Genomic DNA, 16,982 nt, shown 5'->3' on the forward strand with positions numbered 1-16,982 from the left:
CGGGCTCAGGTCGGACTCGGGCCGGTAATTCTGATAAGCTGTCGGACTTGGGCCGGGCTAGGGCCTGAGCGTCTCGGGCCAGGGCTGGGCTAGGGCCTAAATTTGAGGCCCGTGCAGGGCTCTAGTCCGGACTGCTGAGCGAATCATTGGTACAACCCTTCCCACTCTCCAAGAACTGTATTTATCCAGAGTGAGCAAAAGGGCAGGTAAAATCACTCTGGACCCCTCACACCCAGCACACTCCTTCTTTGAACTGTTACCATTTGGTCGACGCTACAGAGCTCTGAGAACCAGAACGACCAGACATAGGAACAGTTTCTTCCCTCAGGCAATCCAACTCTTGAACACTTGAACTCTTAACAATAAACATGAAACACACAACACTATCATACTTTTTATGTTTATTTTACAAACATACTTATTACATTTCAAATTTGGACCTAACATACCTGTACATACTGAGTTGTCTATTTTGTATATTGTGTTTGTGCTATTTGGCACATTGTCCATTTTTGTATATTGTACTTTATTTTATTTTATATTTATTTTTATTTTATTTTATTATTATTCTTTTTTTATTATATTCTTCTATGTCCTGTCCTGTTGCTGTCATTCTGTCGCACTGTGGAGCTACTGTCACTAAAACAAATTCCTTGTATGTGCAAACATACCTGGCAATAAAGCTAATTCTGATTCTGATTCTGGAATGTTGCCAAAACCCGCAAACAAACCCGCATGGCCGTCTAGGTGACAAGGTCTTCACTGGGGATCTGTCTCTGGGGCTCATCTATGTGTCCTGATCTCCGCTGACATTCAGGGCTGTAGTTACAATTTTATTTCCAATAGTATCGATCTTGGAAGTAAAATAGTTCATACTTCCATTACTGCTGTGCTGTTGGGAAATGTCAACACCTGTTGATACTTTGTTTTGTTAATTTAGCCACTGTATTGAATAAATACCTGGGGTTATGTTTGTTTTCTTCTAAAAGAGATGAAAAGTAATCATATCTAGCAGTTTTTAATGCTTTTCTGTAGGATATGGTACTTTCCCGCCAAGCAATACAAAATATCTCTAGTTTTGTTTTCCTCCAGCTGCGCTCCATTTTCCAGGCTGTTCTCTTTAGGGCGTGAGTGTGCTCATTATACCACAGTGTTGGACTCTTTACCTTAATCTTCCTTAAGCGTAAAGGAGCAACCATATCTAAAGTGCTAGAAAAGAGTGAGTCCATAGTTTGTTACATCATCAAGTTTTTCTTCACTGTTGGATATGCTGAGGAATTGAGATAAATCAGGAAGATTATTTACAAAGCAGTCTTTTGTAGAAGTGATGGTTCTGCCATACTTGTAACAAGGAGTAGAATTAACAGTTTTAGCTATATGTGTCAGTCTGTGTCTCGTGTTTCCCCGCCTCTCGTATCCATATTTGGCCTTCCTGTTCCTGTCCTCGTTCCATGTTCATTAGTTGATTAGTCCCTAGCCCTGTGTTTAATTGCCCTGCACCTGTTTCCGTTCTTCCCTGTTGATTTCCCAGTGTTCTCTAGCCCTGTGTCTCCCTGTCTCCCAGGTCCTGCATTGTTCATCCATCCCCCTTGCTCCATGTTCCGTGTGTTTGGAAGTTCAATAAAACCTGACGACTGGATTTCTCCGTGTCTCCTCGCTCCTTGCTCCGAGTGCAACGTGACAATATGGAATTTGCACAAGACTAGATAATGATCTGAGATATCATCACTTTGCTGCAGAATTTCAGCACCATTAACAATTCCATGTGACAATATTAAATCTAGATTATGATTTCGACAATCAGTAGGTCCTGAGACATGTTGTCTAATCCCAATAGAGTTCAGAATGTATATGAATGCTGATCCTAATGCATCTTTTTCATTATCAACGTGGATATTAAAATCACCAACAATTAAGACTTTATCTTAATAAAGATAAAGTCTTTTGCTGATTTATCTGATAGAAAATCAGCAAATTCTTTAATAAAGTCTGTATGATGCCCTGGTGGCCTGTATACAGTAGCCAGTTCAAACATCACAGGGCATTAATCATTAACACTTGTTTCTCTAGATAATGTTATATGAAGCACCATTATTTCAAAGGAGTTATATTTAAAGCATCCCCTCTGAGAAATACTGAGAATATTGCTATAAATTATAGCAACACCTCCCCCTTTGCCTTTTGGACGCGGCTCATTTTTTATAACAGTAATCTTGGGGGGTAGACTTGTTTAAAATAATGTATTCATCTGGTTTTAGCCAAGTTTCTGTCAAACAGAGCACATCTAGGTTATGATCAGTGATCATATCATTTGCAAAAAGCACTTTTGTAGAAAGGGACCTGATATTCAGTAAGCCAAGCTTTATCATTTGTTTCTCTGTATTATATATTTTTTTTATTTGTTGAACATCAATTAAATTGTTACTCTTCAATTGGTTTGGACATTTTTTGTATTTTCTAGTTCGGGGAACAGACACAGTCTCTATAGTGTGATATCTAGGTGAAAGAGTCTATATGTGCTGAAAATTAACTGACTTCTGTGACATGAGGTGGCTATCAGACAGTCAGTTTAGCCAGTCTGTCTGCTTCCTGACTTGGGCCCCAGTTAGTCAAGTACGAACTCTTAGAATATGTGCCATATTTCTAGAGAGAAGAGCGGCGCCACCCCAGGAGGGATGAAGACCATTTCTTTTCAACAGGTCAAGAATGCCTCAAAAACTCGTCTAATTTCTCTATATAACGTATGTTATTCTGCAGGCACCACTTAGACATCCAGCCATTGAGTGACGACAGTCTGTCTTAAATCTCACCCTGGTAAGCAGGGAGGGGACCAGAGAATATTACAGTGTCTGACATCATACATGCAAGTTCACACACCTCTTTAACATTATTTTTAGTTATGTCCGACTGGCGAAGTCGAACATAATTAGCGCCGACGTGAATAATAATCTTACTGAATTTATGTTTAGCATTAGCCAGCACTTTTAAATTTGCCAAGATGTCAGGCGCTCTGGCTCCCAGTAAACATTGGACTATGGTGGCTAATGTCTCTATTTTTACATTCCGTACAATAGAATCGCCAATAACCAGTGGGTACATCACTGAGTGGGGAGAACCTGTTTGATGTTTTGGTCTGAACGGAAGAGCGATGCAGTTGCCCTGCTGCCAAGGCGCTGAAACCAGAACCGAACAATGTACAGGACTCCCTGAGCTAGTCGCATCCAAAGCAGTATCTACAGCCGTCACATTCTTACTATCCTCAACTAAAGTTTGGATGCGTGTCTTTAGTTCTGAAATCTTCTCTGTCAGCCTAACTATTTCCCTGCATTTATCACATATGAATCCCTTGTCGCCGACAGAGAGAGATAAACTATACATGTGGCAAACAGTGCAAACAACAATAGCAGGAGAATAAGCCATTACTCAACATGATTGATGAATGATTCACTTACCACTGTTGTTTGATGAACTCGTGAAAAACGGAGTGAGAGAGAAAAGGAACGGAGCGAGAAAAAGAAAACTCTCAGTACCATTTTGCATAAAACAAACGCTGCAACAACTGTGATAAACTAAACCACTTCGCAAGATGCTGCAGATCAGCAGCACAGCCAACAGCTGCTAAGACTTACTACCAGCCTAGGACCCAGCAAAGGGATAAAATACATGAGCTGGATGCACAACCAGATAACAATCTGCAAGACACGTTCTACTGTGACCCTGTTGATCTCAGCAGTCAAAAGGGTGAGATTTTCACAACACTAAAATTGAAAAATGGAAATGGCCAACTGTAAGTAAAAGTTGATATGGGCGCTAAATGTAATGTCATATCCAAACGAATGCTGAATAGTTTGAATCATACAACCCCTATCGACACAGCAGAGAAAGTCAATCTTGTGGCTTATGGAGGAGAGACAATTGACACTGAAGGAACCACAGTGTTGCAGTGTGTCCATGGGGAATTTACATTCCATGTAGTGGATCGGAATGTAAACCCCTTCTCGGCCTGCAGGATAGCATCGCTATGGGACTCACTCAACCCTGACAAATGCAAATTCACAGTCAATTCGGTCCAATACGTTGGTCACCTGCTAACTGCTAATGGTGTCAAACCTGACCCTTAAAAAACTAAAGCTGATGTGACATGCCAACACCTCAGGACAAACATGCACTGAAGCAGTTCTTAGGCATGACAAATTACCTATCAAAATTCATTGCCCAGTACAGTGACATCACTGGTCCTTTGAGACAGTTGATTCATCAGAATGTGGAGTGGTGCTGGCATTAGACTCATGATGAGCCTTTTGCAAGACTGCCAAAAGCTTTGACCACCCCCCCCCAGTTTTGCAGTATTTTGATACGTCCATACCAGTGGTCCTCTCAGCAGACGCCATGGCCTTGGTGCAGTATGCTTACATCGAGGATGGCCTGTAGCATTTGCATCACGAGCCCTCACGCCCACCGAATCATGCTACGCTCAGATCGAAAAAGAAATGTTGGCACTCATGTTTTTTCCAAAAAAATTTCATCTACGGCTGCCCAGTCACTGTAGAAACTGATCATCACCCCTTGATAACAACCTCACCCCGCTTACAGGGTATGATGATGAAACTGCATCGTTACCATCTGGATGATATCTTTAAACGTGGCAAGCAGCTGTTTGTGGCTGATGCCTTGTCCCGAGCCCACCTCTCCACATCTGACCCACAACTCACAGATGACCTACTGGAGGTCATGACTGTTCAGGTACTCACCTCCTGTCGCATAGATGAACTCAGGGCTGCTTTACAAAAAGATATCACATGCCAACAGCTTTCTGATATGATTAGGAACGGCTGGCTAGCCACCTCGAAAGAACTTCCGTATTCCTTGCGTGAGATGAGCTGACCATTAAGGATGACTTTACACTTGTTAAATAAAAGAAAAAAAATAAATACTGGCAAATTGTTTGATTCGGACTGTAAGGAATTTTATCTAATCAAAACACCAAAAACTAGAAAATCAGGACATTTGCCATCATTTTCTGTGAGGCACTAAAACTTTAAGCACAGTTTTTGCAAAACCAGTTTGAAAAGATTGAAAACATCCATAAATTCACACAAATTTTGCACTAAATGGAAATTATTTTACAAGTGGAAAAATGACTTCCAATTCTTTAAGAACAATATAGTTAAACTGAATTTCAAAATTCTAATCAAAATGGCCATTTAAAAAAACAGACCATTTAAAAAGATCAATAAAAGACCTTTCCCCATAACATTAAAAGAATTGGAAGACAAATTATGGGTCCTTGAGCCCAAGAAACTGTATTGCTGACAGCATCCTGAACGAGTTGCTGAAACACAGACCAAAACTTCAAATTAGCCATTCTAAAACTGTTCAGTGATGTTCTGGGTGTAGGGTTCTGTTTTATATATGTATATATAAATACACATACATGCATGCATATATTTAATAAAAATATGTTACGCTTATGTATTAAATATATTTATATATGATATAAATTATATGAATATAAATATATACATGTAAATATTCACAAAATATATGATGTATGTGTGTGTATTTATATATACATAATAAATATACACAGTACACATACAAAATTACAATAGCCAATATTTGAAATGGATCAAAACCTTTCAACAAAGTTGTCCTAAAACACGCTTTTGTCTTAGGACAACTTTGATTAACTTTTTTGATCCACTTCAAATGTTGACTACTGTATTTCCATGCTCATTTTGTTTTGTTGCAACAATTATGTTGTTGGCTATGTTGTAATAGATCATTTTTCTTAGCAGAAGCTTTAGGATAAGGAAACAAAGCCTGGCATATAAAACAATAGTCAGAAATTGAAAAAAGTAACTTTTATACAAAATTAAAAAATCTTTACAAAAGTTTGAAAATGTTTTATGTTTTGTGTTACAAACCGAATTCCGGAAATGTTGGCACGTTTTTTTAAAATTTGAATAAAATGATAACTAAAAGACTTTCAAATCACATGAGCCAAAATTTTATTCACAATAGAACACAGAGAACATAAATGTTTAAACTGAGAAATTTTACACTTTTATCCACTAAATGAGCTCATTTCAAATTTGATGCCTGCTACAGGTCTCAAAAACATTGGCACGGGGGCAACAAAGAGCTGAAAAAGCAAGACATTTTGAAAATATTCAGCTGGGAGAATATCTAGCAACTAATTAAGTTAATTGACATCAGGTCTATAACATTATTAGCTGTAAAAGGAATGTATTTCAAAGTCTCTCAGAAGTAAAGATGGGCAGAGGCTTTCCAATCTGTGAAAGTGTGCGTAAAAAGATTGTGGAATACTTTAAAAACAACATTCCTAAACGTCAAATTCCAAAGGTTTTGCAAATCTCATCATCTACAATGCATAACATTATTAATAGATTCAGAGAAACTGGAGGAATCTCTGTGCGTAAGGGACAAGATAATATGCCTGTGGTCTTTGGGCCCTCAGACGACACTGCATCACTCATCAGCTTGATTCTGTCATTGACATTACTAAATGGGCCCAGGAATACTTCCAGAAACCACTGTTGGTAAACACAATCCGCAGTGCCATCTGCAAATGCCAACTAAAACTCTATCATGCAAAAAGGAAGCCATATGTGAACATGTGATCATTTAAAATGGACTGTTTCAAACTGGAAAAGTGTTCTATGGTCAGACGAGTCCAAATTTGACATTCTTGTTGGAAATCACGGACGCCTTGTCTTCCAAGCTAAAGAGGAGAGAGACCTTCCAGCGTGTTATCAGCGTTCAGTTCAAAAGCCAGCATCTCTGATGGTATGAGGGTGCATAAGTACATACTGTATGGGCAGCTTGCATGTTTTGGAAGGCACTATGAATGCAGAAAGGTAAATAAAGGTTTTAGAGCAACATATGCTCCCCTCCAGACGACGTCTATTTCAGGGAGGGCCTTTTGTATTTCAGCAGGACAATGCAAAACCACGTACTGGAGCTATTACAACAGCATGGCTTCGTAGTAGAAGAGTCCAGGTGCTGAATTGGCCTGCCTGCAGTCCAGATCTTTCACCTATAGAGAACATTTGGCGCATCATTAAATGAAAAATATGACCACGAACTCTTCAGCAGCTGGAAACTTATATCAGGCAAGAATGGGACCAAATTCCAACACCATAACTCCAGAAACTCATAACATCGATGCCCTGACGTCTTCAGACTGTTTGAAAAGAAGAGGAGATGCTACACTATGGTAAATAGGCCCCCGTTCCAACTATTTTGAGACCTGTAGCAGGCATCAAATTTGAAATGAGCTCGTTTTGTGCATAAAATTGTAAAATTTCTCAGTTTAAACATTTGTTATGTTATCTATGTTCTATTGTGAATAAAATATTGGCTCGTGATTTTGAAATTATTTTAGTTTTAATTTTATTCAAATTTTTAAAAAAAAATTTGGAAATTTTTCCCAACATTTCCAGCATTTGGTTTGTAAATTTGATGTGCAAGGCTTTATGGCTCATATAGGCCTACATACTGTATAGTAAAAAAGAACATTAATTCATAGCTGACTCCAGGAGACCCAACAAAGCAAAAACATGCTAATAAAAATCCTCAAAAGCCTGACTCATCATATTTGACACATTTTAGCATTTAGAGTTATACTAAAAACCCTTTTGCTATCAACCAAACCATCTATCCTCTAAGAAAAAAAGGTAAAAAAGCAGACACTGGGGCTGTATCCTTTCAAAAGTTAGCAATATGTACAGTTTAGGTATGAATATGAACACTTTAGGTAAAATATACGTACCTTTAAGGTACTAAAATGCACCTTTTAGGGGAAAATGGGGGTGCAAATGTGTACCTTTTGAAAGGGCACCATCCTAGTGACAGCTTTTGTAAAAAAAATTCCTGATCTATTTATTAAACAAAAATGTCATACAGTAACATATACACTACCTCACCACACGAGGGCAGCAGTGTAACGTGATAAATTTATTTCACATGAAACATCCTGCAGCTTTTGCTGGGTTATTATAGGGTTACAGACAGCAATAACTAAGGTAATTCATGTAGTTTTTGGCTTGCATGTTCAAAACATCTACAAACTGACGCATACACAAATAATAATATAAATACTTAATGATGAAACTCAGATTTTTGCATGATTTTGCACAATCATATAAATCTAATAACATGTTTTAGTATAACGTTTTATTTCCATTCAAACCAATCTCAGAACCTGGAGATTACAAGTTTAAGCTTTTCGCTAAATAAAGGAGGTGGTTTAAAGACAGACAAGAGCTGATGTGAATGATCTTCTCTCTTAAATTACAGGAAGGATTTGAGCTCTGTGCTGGTGCGGACGGGAAAGACAATCTGTTGGATTGGTTGGGTATCAGAGGTTGTGATCTTCACTCTCTTCTCTGATGTAAACTTCAGGTAACATCAGCTTTTTTATATCCTTCCGTCTTTATTAAAACAAGTGTTTGCTGTCCATTCTCTCTCCCTCTCCAAATACTTCTGCTGCGAAACCAATCAGCTCTTCACAACGGTTTGTGATCAGATAGCGGCGAGCAATTTGTTTAGAGCAAACTGTCAGCCAAACATTTCAGTGCTACGCCCCCAGTCCCATGAAAAGCAATTTATTAGCTGCCAAGACAAGAGAATCGGTCGCTTTTAAGAAGTAAAGGAAGATGTGAATCTCCTTAGGGCTACAGATTTAATATCCGCCGTGAGGGAGATTCAGACCTTCTGGATGCCAGAAGTGAGTCCACACTAGACCTTTCTGACACACTACATTGCAAGACACCACGTCTCTTCATTCGCAATGAAGATGCAACATTTCCTTGACCTTGAGAAGCCATTGTGGCAGTCCTGGTTCACTTTGTACTTTAAAGGACATTAAAAAAAATAAAAAATGATGGACCAAATTTAGATATGTAACCATACAAATCAATCAATCATATAATAAAAAATAAATGTTTTAGAAAGCAAACATCCCTGAACATTTATTTTTTATCTTCAAACTATCAAATATGTTTAAATAAATAATAATAATTTGAAAAGTAGCATTAAAAAATATTTTCTAAAAAATATTTAGACGTAGCCTTGGACAGATTTTTAATTTACAATCATAGTTAATGCCATTTTAAATAAAAAATAAAAATTAAATTAAATTAAATTAAATTTAGACACGTAACCTTGGGCAAATTTTTGATCTACAATAATAGATAATAAGATAAACAATAAAATAATAAAAGAAAATTTTATTTGAAAGTTACTTTAAAAAAAACAATTGATGGACCAAATTTAGACATCTACTGTACAAAAATGTTTTTTCAATAAAATAAAAATAAAATGATTAAATCTATATTTTAACAAATAAAATTTAATTTGAGAGCTGAACTAAACAAAACACTTTTGCAGAAGGTACAACACAACTGATGCTATTTTCAATACTTACCAACAAAATATAAAAAAAATATGTGTGACCGGTAAGTGACCACAAAACCAGTCATAAGGGTACATTTTTTTAAAGTTGAGATTTCTAAAAGCAGAATACATAAGCTTTCCATTGATGTATGGTTTGTTAGGACAATATTTGGCTGAGATACAACTATTTGAAAATCTGGAATCTGATGGTGCAAAAAAAAAAAAAAAAAAAAAAATATTGAGAAAACTGTCAATGTTGCATGCATGCAGTGTAGATAACATGAGATTCAAAGATTCAACAGAACAGTGTTCAATGAGAAAAAAAAATTGACACCCTGTCAATTTGCAGGTAAAGCTCTATATTATTGGAAAGGAAAGGAAAGGAAAGGAAAGGAAAGGAAAGGAAAGGAAAGGAAAGGAAAGGAAAGGAAAGGAAGTGACGTGGCCAAGTATGGTGAATACTCGGATTATTTAACCCATCTAAGTGCACACACACATCAGTGAGAAGTGAACAAACACACAGACCGTGAACACACACCCAGAACAGTGGGCAGTTGCGGCGCCCGAGGAGCAGTTGGAGGTTCGGTGCCTTGCTCAGTCGTGTGGTACTGAGGGTGGAGAGAACGCTGTACATTCACTGCCCCCACCTACAATCCCTGCCGGACCTGAGACTCGAACCCGTGACCTTTGGATTAAGAGTCCGACTCTCTATCCATTAGGCCCCGACTGATTATTGGTATCTATTTGTGAATTCAAACCAAAAACAAATTTGCTAAAAGGGATTTTGTGTCTTCAAAGTTAGATTTTCCCTTTTTTTTGTCCATACAGCAGATGCCATATCAAAACCCAACCCAAGGGCAGAAAACACCTCCACACTCCTTCCTATGGAGTAATATTTCATCCTAAAAAAAAAGTGTATAATGTTCATATTTTCAAGACATAAAAACATAACTAAACAAAATAAAATAGATTAAATGTTTTAAAAAAAAAAAATTTAATTTGAAAAAAAGCTGCATTTAAAAAGAAAACAAGAACTGATGGACCAAATTTAGACATCTACAATAAAAGGTACAGCAATTTTCTAAACAAAAATAATTAAATAAATAAAATAAAATATTTGAACATGAAAATATGATTTGAAGGCTGAATTAAACAAAAATATTGATGTAATTTCCAAAACATACCAATAAAATAATAAAATATAAAATTATATTAATATATAAAATTAAACTATAATATACATTATATATATTAAAATTCTCTCTTTCTGTCTATATATATACATTTACTATCTAGACTATAACATCTGAGCAAAATCTACAAATTATTATGCTCGGTTAAAATATTTTATGGTTATTATTTTTCTAGCCACAGATGAATATCAGTGAAGATGTGTTCTATGAGTGCCATCGGTGTCAAACCAAGTTTAGTTGAACAAAATTCGCTATGGTGAATTTTTCGCTCTCTGCGGTGGCGAGAGGTTTGGTGGTGGGCGAGAAACTGTGAGAAATTTGTATTGTGAGACACTAGTTGCTAAGGCACTCGGGAAGAGTCGACATCCATCTGTGTAGATGTGTATTTATATCACACATGAATAATTTGCTGAAATAGAAGGAAACAGAGATTCTGAAGCACTGGACTGTCACATTAGCATATGTGTGTCAAAATATAAAGAATTAAATAAACTCATTCTGCCAGCGCTTTTATAATCAATCCCAGAAGAGAAAAGCTTCTGTTTAATTTTATGTAACAATAACATAAATCCATCAACACAAATATACAGAAGGTACAGCCCTTACAGTAGGCAAAAAGGGTATTTTATCAGCTTTTCAGTCCCTAGATAACAATTGCAATCTCACATGAATGCTTAATATGTTTGTAGAAATCCACACTATCAGTCACCTTTGACCCATTGTGTAATCAGGATAATAGCTCACGCATTGCCATTAGTCTTGATTATGTCTGTGTAATGCAGAGGTACTGTCACCCTCCAAAAATACCTATTTTTTTCCCTTTGCATGCATTACAAATGATAAAATATGTTTTACAAATATATTTTGTATATGAAGATTAATAATTAAAATACATTACATTTATAGTTGCATTTAAATAAAAATAATACTGAAACCTCAAGTTAACGTAAATAAAGGACAAACACACAGATACCTTTATTAAATATTTTAGTCACAAACAAAGTTTGAACAGCAACTCAGCTTATCAGAGTGATTTCAAGGATCGTGACACTGAAGACTGGAGTAATGATGCTGAAAATTCAGCTTTGATCACAAGAATAAATTATATTTGATAATATGTTCAAATTGAAAACAGTTATTTTAAATTGCAATAATTTTTCACAATATTACTGTTTTTATTGTATATTTGATCAAATAAATGCAGCCTTGGTGAGCAGATGAGAATATAGAAAATTATTTTTTAAACTATAAAATATACAAAAAAACACATTTTATTATATACAAATATATAATTTTTAAAACAGTCATAAAATACTAATAAACACATTTTAATAATAAATCAATAATAAAATTATTATTATTAATTATAACAAATAAAAAAATAAAACATGCATCAACATAATACCAGTATACCTTAAATAATTTTTTCAAATGCCATCTTTTTCATTAAATACAATCCAAGCCACTGTTACCAAGATCGTCACCAACACCTTTATTAAATTAGGACACCAACATCTTAGATTAAAATGAGCAATATAGCCATTCATCATTATATATAGCATATATATATATATATATATATATATACACTATATTGCCAAAAGTATTGGGTCACCCCCTTCTAATGAACAGGTTTGACTACTTTAGTCATTTCTATGAGTACAAATCTTAATGTTTAAGCATATAATGATATTCTACAGAATTGTGTGCTTCTTATTTTATTGCAACGGTTTGGACAGGACCCTTTTCTATTCTAACTTGACAGTGTCTCTGTGTATAAGGCAAGGCTAAAAAAAAACATGATTGATTCAGTCAGTGTGGAAGAACTTGACTGGTCTGTCAATTATATTATATTTTTACAAATGCATTACAAAATTTTGCAAAAATGCATTTAGATAATTCTAACTCCTTTCCTTACAAATATCATATACTTGTATTATAACCAAGCAGGCCTGCATGGCCTCATGTGATTCCATTACGGTACAATGTTGCCCTGAGGCAACATGAAGGTTTTTTTGTAATTTCCTAAAATACATTTGATGATATATAATGTAAAGTTTTTGAAAATACTTCTTTACTTACCAATGAAGGGGACTTGGATTTTTTTTGTAGGCAATTATATGGATGAAAATTGATGATAATTGTACTTTTCATTGGAGAAAATAGGGAGTCATGTGATATGTGCAAGTAATAATGATTGTATACTTAAAATCTGTATTGGGTCACATGTATACCGATCAATTACATTTTCTCTCCACTGTCTGGAGAGGTGAAACCAAAAATACACACATATAGGAAAATCACTGAGATTGATCTGGAGTCCTGAGTGGCTCCCAGACCAGGCTTGTGTTTAATTGGACCAGGTTTCCAGTTTGCTTTGGGGCTGAACTGGCAAATGAATCCTGCTGATGAGTCCCAGTAAACAATAACACAAACTGACATTTGCCAGTGTGGATCCTGTTGCCAAGATTTTCAGTGGCAGAAATAGACAAAGGCAGCCTTTTTTTTTACTTAAATGTCACAGTAATCATGTTGAAGATGCTCCAGTCCCCTCATCAGAACAGATGAAGAACAAACAAAGTGAACTTCATCTGCTCTCAGGAGAAACTGCTTGTGAATGAACACCAGCCGGCTAATAACACACTAAAACACTACATAAAAATCACAAATGAGATCTCAGCTGATTCTCAGCCACAACATGTTTTGAAGAAAACTGAGAAAAACACCCCAGTATATTTACAAGCCACCTACAGAGCTTCAGAATAGAGTCACAGTGTGCTATTTCAGTTTTTGTTCATATTTTGAATTAGTTTTTATATTTATAATTTTTTAGTTCTTATTTTTGTTTAGGTTTTTTTTTTTTTTTTAAATGTCTACATAGTTATTATTATTATTATTATTATTTTATTTTCAGTTTTTAGTTGTTTTAATATATCAAGTTAAAGGAACAGTTCATCCCAAAATGAAAATTTGCTGACAATTTACTCACGCTCAGGTCATCCAAAATGTAGATGTTTTTGCTTCTTCATCGCAACAGATTTGAAGACATGTTCCATTATTGTGATCCATTCCATCAGTTGCTCACCCGTGGATCCTCTGCAGTGAATGGGTGCTATCAGAATGAGAGTCCAAACAGTTGATAATAACATCACGATAATCCACAAGTGATCCACACCCCTCCAGTCCATCAGTTAATGTCTTGTGAAGCAAAACGATTTGTGTTTGTAAGAAACAAATCCATCATTAGTTTTAACTTTAAACAATCTGGTCTAAATATAAATCCATATAATCCATAATATTTCCTCCAGTGGAAAAAGTCCACCCCCTGTTGTCTTCTCACATCAAAATCCAACAACATATTTGTTAAGGATGGTTTTGGCTTGTAAACGGTGCTTGATCTGTGTATATTTCTCTCCTCATTCAGATAAGACGACTATTTCACAGAAGAAAGCAATATTATGGATTATGTTCATTTACCCGGAAGTGACAGTTTAAAGTTAAAATGTCTTAATGATTAATTTTTTTTATTACAAACATGTAGCTTTTCACTTCACAAGACATTAACTGATGCACTGGACTGGTCTGGATTACTTTTGGATTATTGTGATGTTTTTATTAGCTCTCATTCTGACGGCACCCATTCACTGCAAAGGATCCACTGGTGAACACTGTTACATTTTTTCAAATCTGTTCTGATGAAGAAACAAACTCATCTAGGATGTCCTAATGGTGAGAAAATTCTCAGCCATTTTAAATTTTTGGTATGAACTATTCCTTTAAACTAAATGAAAATGAGAAACGTTGCTTTAGCAACTAACTGAAATAAAGAAATTGATTGTTTTAGTTTTAGTTGACTATAATAACTCTGGCTAAGAAACCAAAATCTGCCACAAATGTTCTTCATGGCCTTTTTTCCGAGGATCCCAAACACTCGGAATGGAGGAAAATCCAGCATCCATGACTCAGGCGACTGAAAAGGATTTCCAGCTATTAAGGGCAGATGTGCTGTTCTAGCAAGCGTGGGTTTTCATGGATGCTGGGAAAATGAAAACTGCAGATTAATACTTTAATTTTAACTTTAAAAAAATCTATTCAGACGCGTCTGGCTCATCCAAACTCAAGAGCAGGAGCTCCTGCAGCCCCGGTGTTTATTCTAGCAGAACCACATGGCAGCGCTCAGATCTGGCCTTTTAATCCCATTACGCAGACAGACAGCGAGAAGAGACACAATCCAGAGACGTCCATTTCCTGTTCCTCTGAGCATCTGTGACTGGATTCTGATGGCTGGAGGCTGTGCTTTGTTGTTTATGCAGATTTTCTCCGCTCTGTCGTCTCATTGTTGATGGAGTCCAGGACTGATATTCCTCCTCATCTCTACATTACAGCCATCCATATATCCATCTACCCAAACAATAAAATTTAAGTACAGTGTTTGACAGTGGCGTCTGCTGAAATCAAATACATAAATGGTTGGGTTCTGCAGTGGTTTGATGTATTATTGGGCTGCGTGCTAACAAAGCACTGCTTATGTTACTAATTAAATGATCAACGCAATCTACTTCAATTCCAATTTAATAAAATTCAACACAGAAGCACAAAATTGCGACTAAACAGTTCGCTTCATTTTCTGTAGTTGTAGATTTTCAAATAGGAAAAGTTGAAAAGTTGTTTAATCAACTTAATGTAATATAAATGCTTTTTTTATTAAGCTATGATCACAGTATTTTTTTCATTTTCTTTAGAGAGAAACTTTACTGATAAAAAAAAAAATAATAATATGTTTTTAATATTCATGCACACTAATATTCCAAAGTTAGGGGTCACAGTTTTTAAACATTTAAACATTAAATATTAGAAATTGTGCCATTTTATTATATGTAGAATACAAATGGATGCCTTTTTAATATAATGCTGAGTAGCTATATTTCTCATTTTATCCTATGAAATTTTAAAACAATAATCATAATTTAATACAGGTATTGGTGTTGGTGAATATTTTGGGGATAGTAGGCTAAAGATGCCATTAAACAAAATATTATTTAATATATACTTTATTATGGTGGCACATTTAGTTTTTTTAATAATCATTTATATTTATTATAAATATTAATTAATAATTGATTATTAATTTAGTATTTTTATAGTTTATGTGGTATTTTGTAATAATATATATATAATAACATGCGTAATGTTTTATGGTTTTATATGTTTTTTAATGTTTTTAATGAAGCCTCTTTTGCTCACTAAGTCTGCAATTATTTTATAAAAATAAATTAAAAATAATATAATCGTAAATAATAAGATTCATATTATAAATAATACAATATTTGTGAAAATTATAGTTTTCTATTTGAATACATTGAATAAAAAAAATTCTATGATGAAAAGATGAATTTTCAGCATCGTTACTCCAGTATTTAGTGTCACATGATCCTTCAGAAATCATTCTAATATCACTTGCTGCTCAAGAAACATTTCTGATTATCTTCAATATTGAAAACAGTTATGCTAATTCATATTTTTGTAAGAAAACTTTTGTAACATTTTAAATGTCTGTATTATCACTTTTGACCAATTAAATGCTCCTTACTGAATAAAAGTATTATCTTCTTTTAAAAAAAAAATCAAATAGAAAAAGTTAAAAAGTTGTTTAGTCAACTTATAAAAAAATAATTAATAATAATAATAAAACCTTACTGACCCCAAACCATTAAACAATAGTGTATTTGAAAAAGTTCAAGACCTATAAGTCTTTATTTAAAATTATGAAATATTAAAGTTTGAGGAAATAAATGCCTCTATAATGTTAAAAGTGGAAATTTGCAATTTGCCAAAGCTCACATTGTACTCCATGCACAAGTAGAGGCGCTGGTTTTTACACAAGCCAAGTGAATTGCAAATTGCCATTTGCTGCTAGTTATCAGCAAAGATAAAGTTGCTGTTATTAATGAAGCTACATGACGGTCTGACGCTTGAGTGATCTGGCAGTGTGAGCGCAGACCTGCTGGTGCACCTCTTAAGATAATGAGCTGTGGGAATTCACATGCTTCGGATTATCCAGAGCAGCTGCTTGATCAAAGACACTGCACAGCTCACTCCAACCAATCACAGAGCGGCACACCTGCCCTCGGCCAATCACAGCCCTCCACAGATCAGGTACTACCATACAGAGATTCCTCTGAGACACTCATGGTCCTAATTAAAGCCAGAACCACTTTTACTGTATTTTTAATGAACACAGAGAGCTTATACTTTTTTTGCACTATGTAAATTTAAACATTACCATATAAATATAACTTCAAGAAAATCGAATCATGTCTGAACTGTGATATCAAATTCCTTCTGACATCTGACCCGTTCAGATAACAA

The sequence above is a fragment of the Barbus barbus genome (genome assembly GCF_936440315.1).
Source record: "Barbus barbus genome assembly, chromosome: 48".
Taxonomy (NCBI): Eukaryota; Metazoa; Chordata; class Actinopteri; order Cypriniformes; family Cyprinidae; genus Barbus; species Barbus barbus.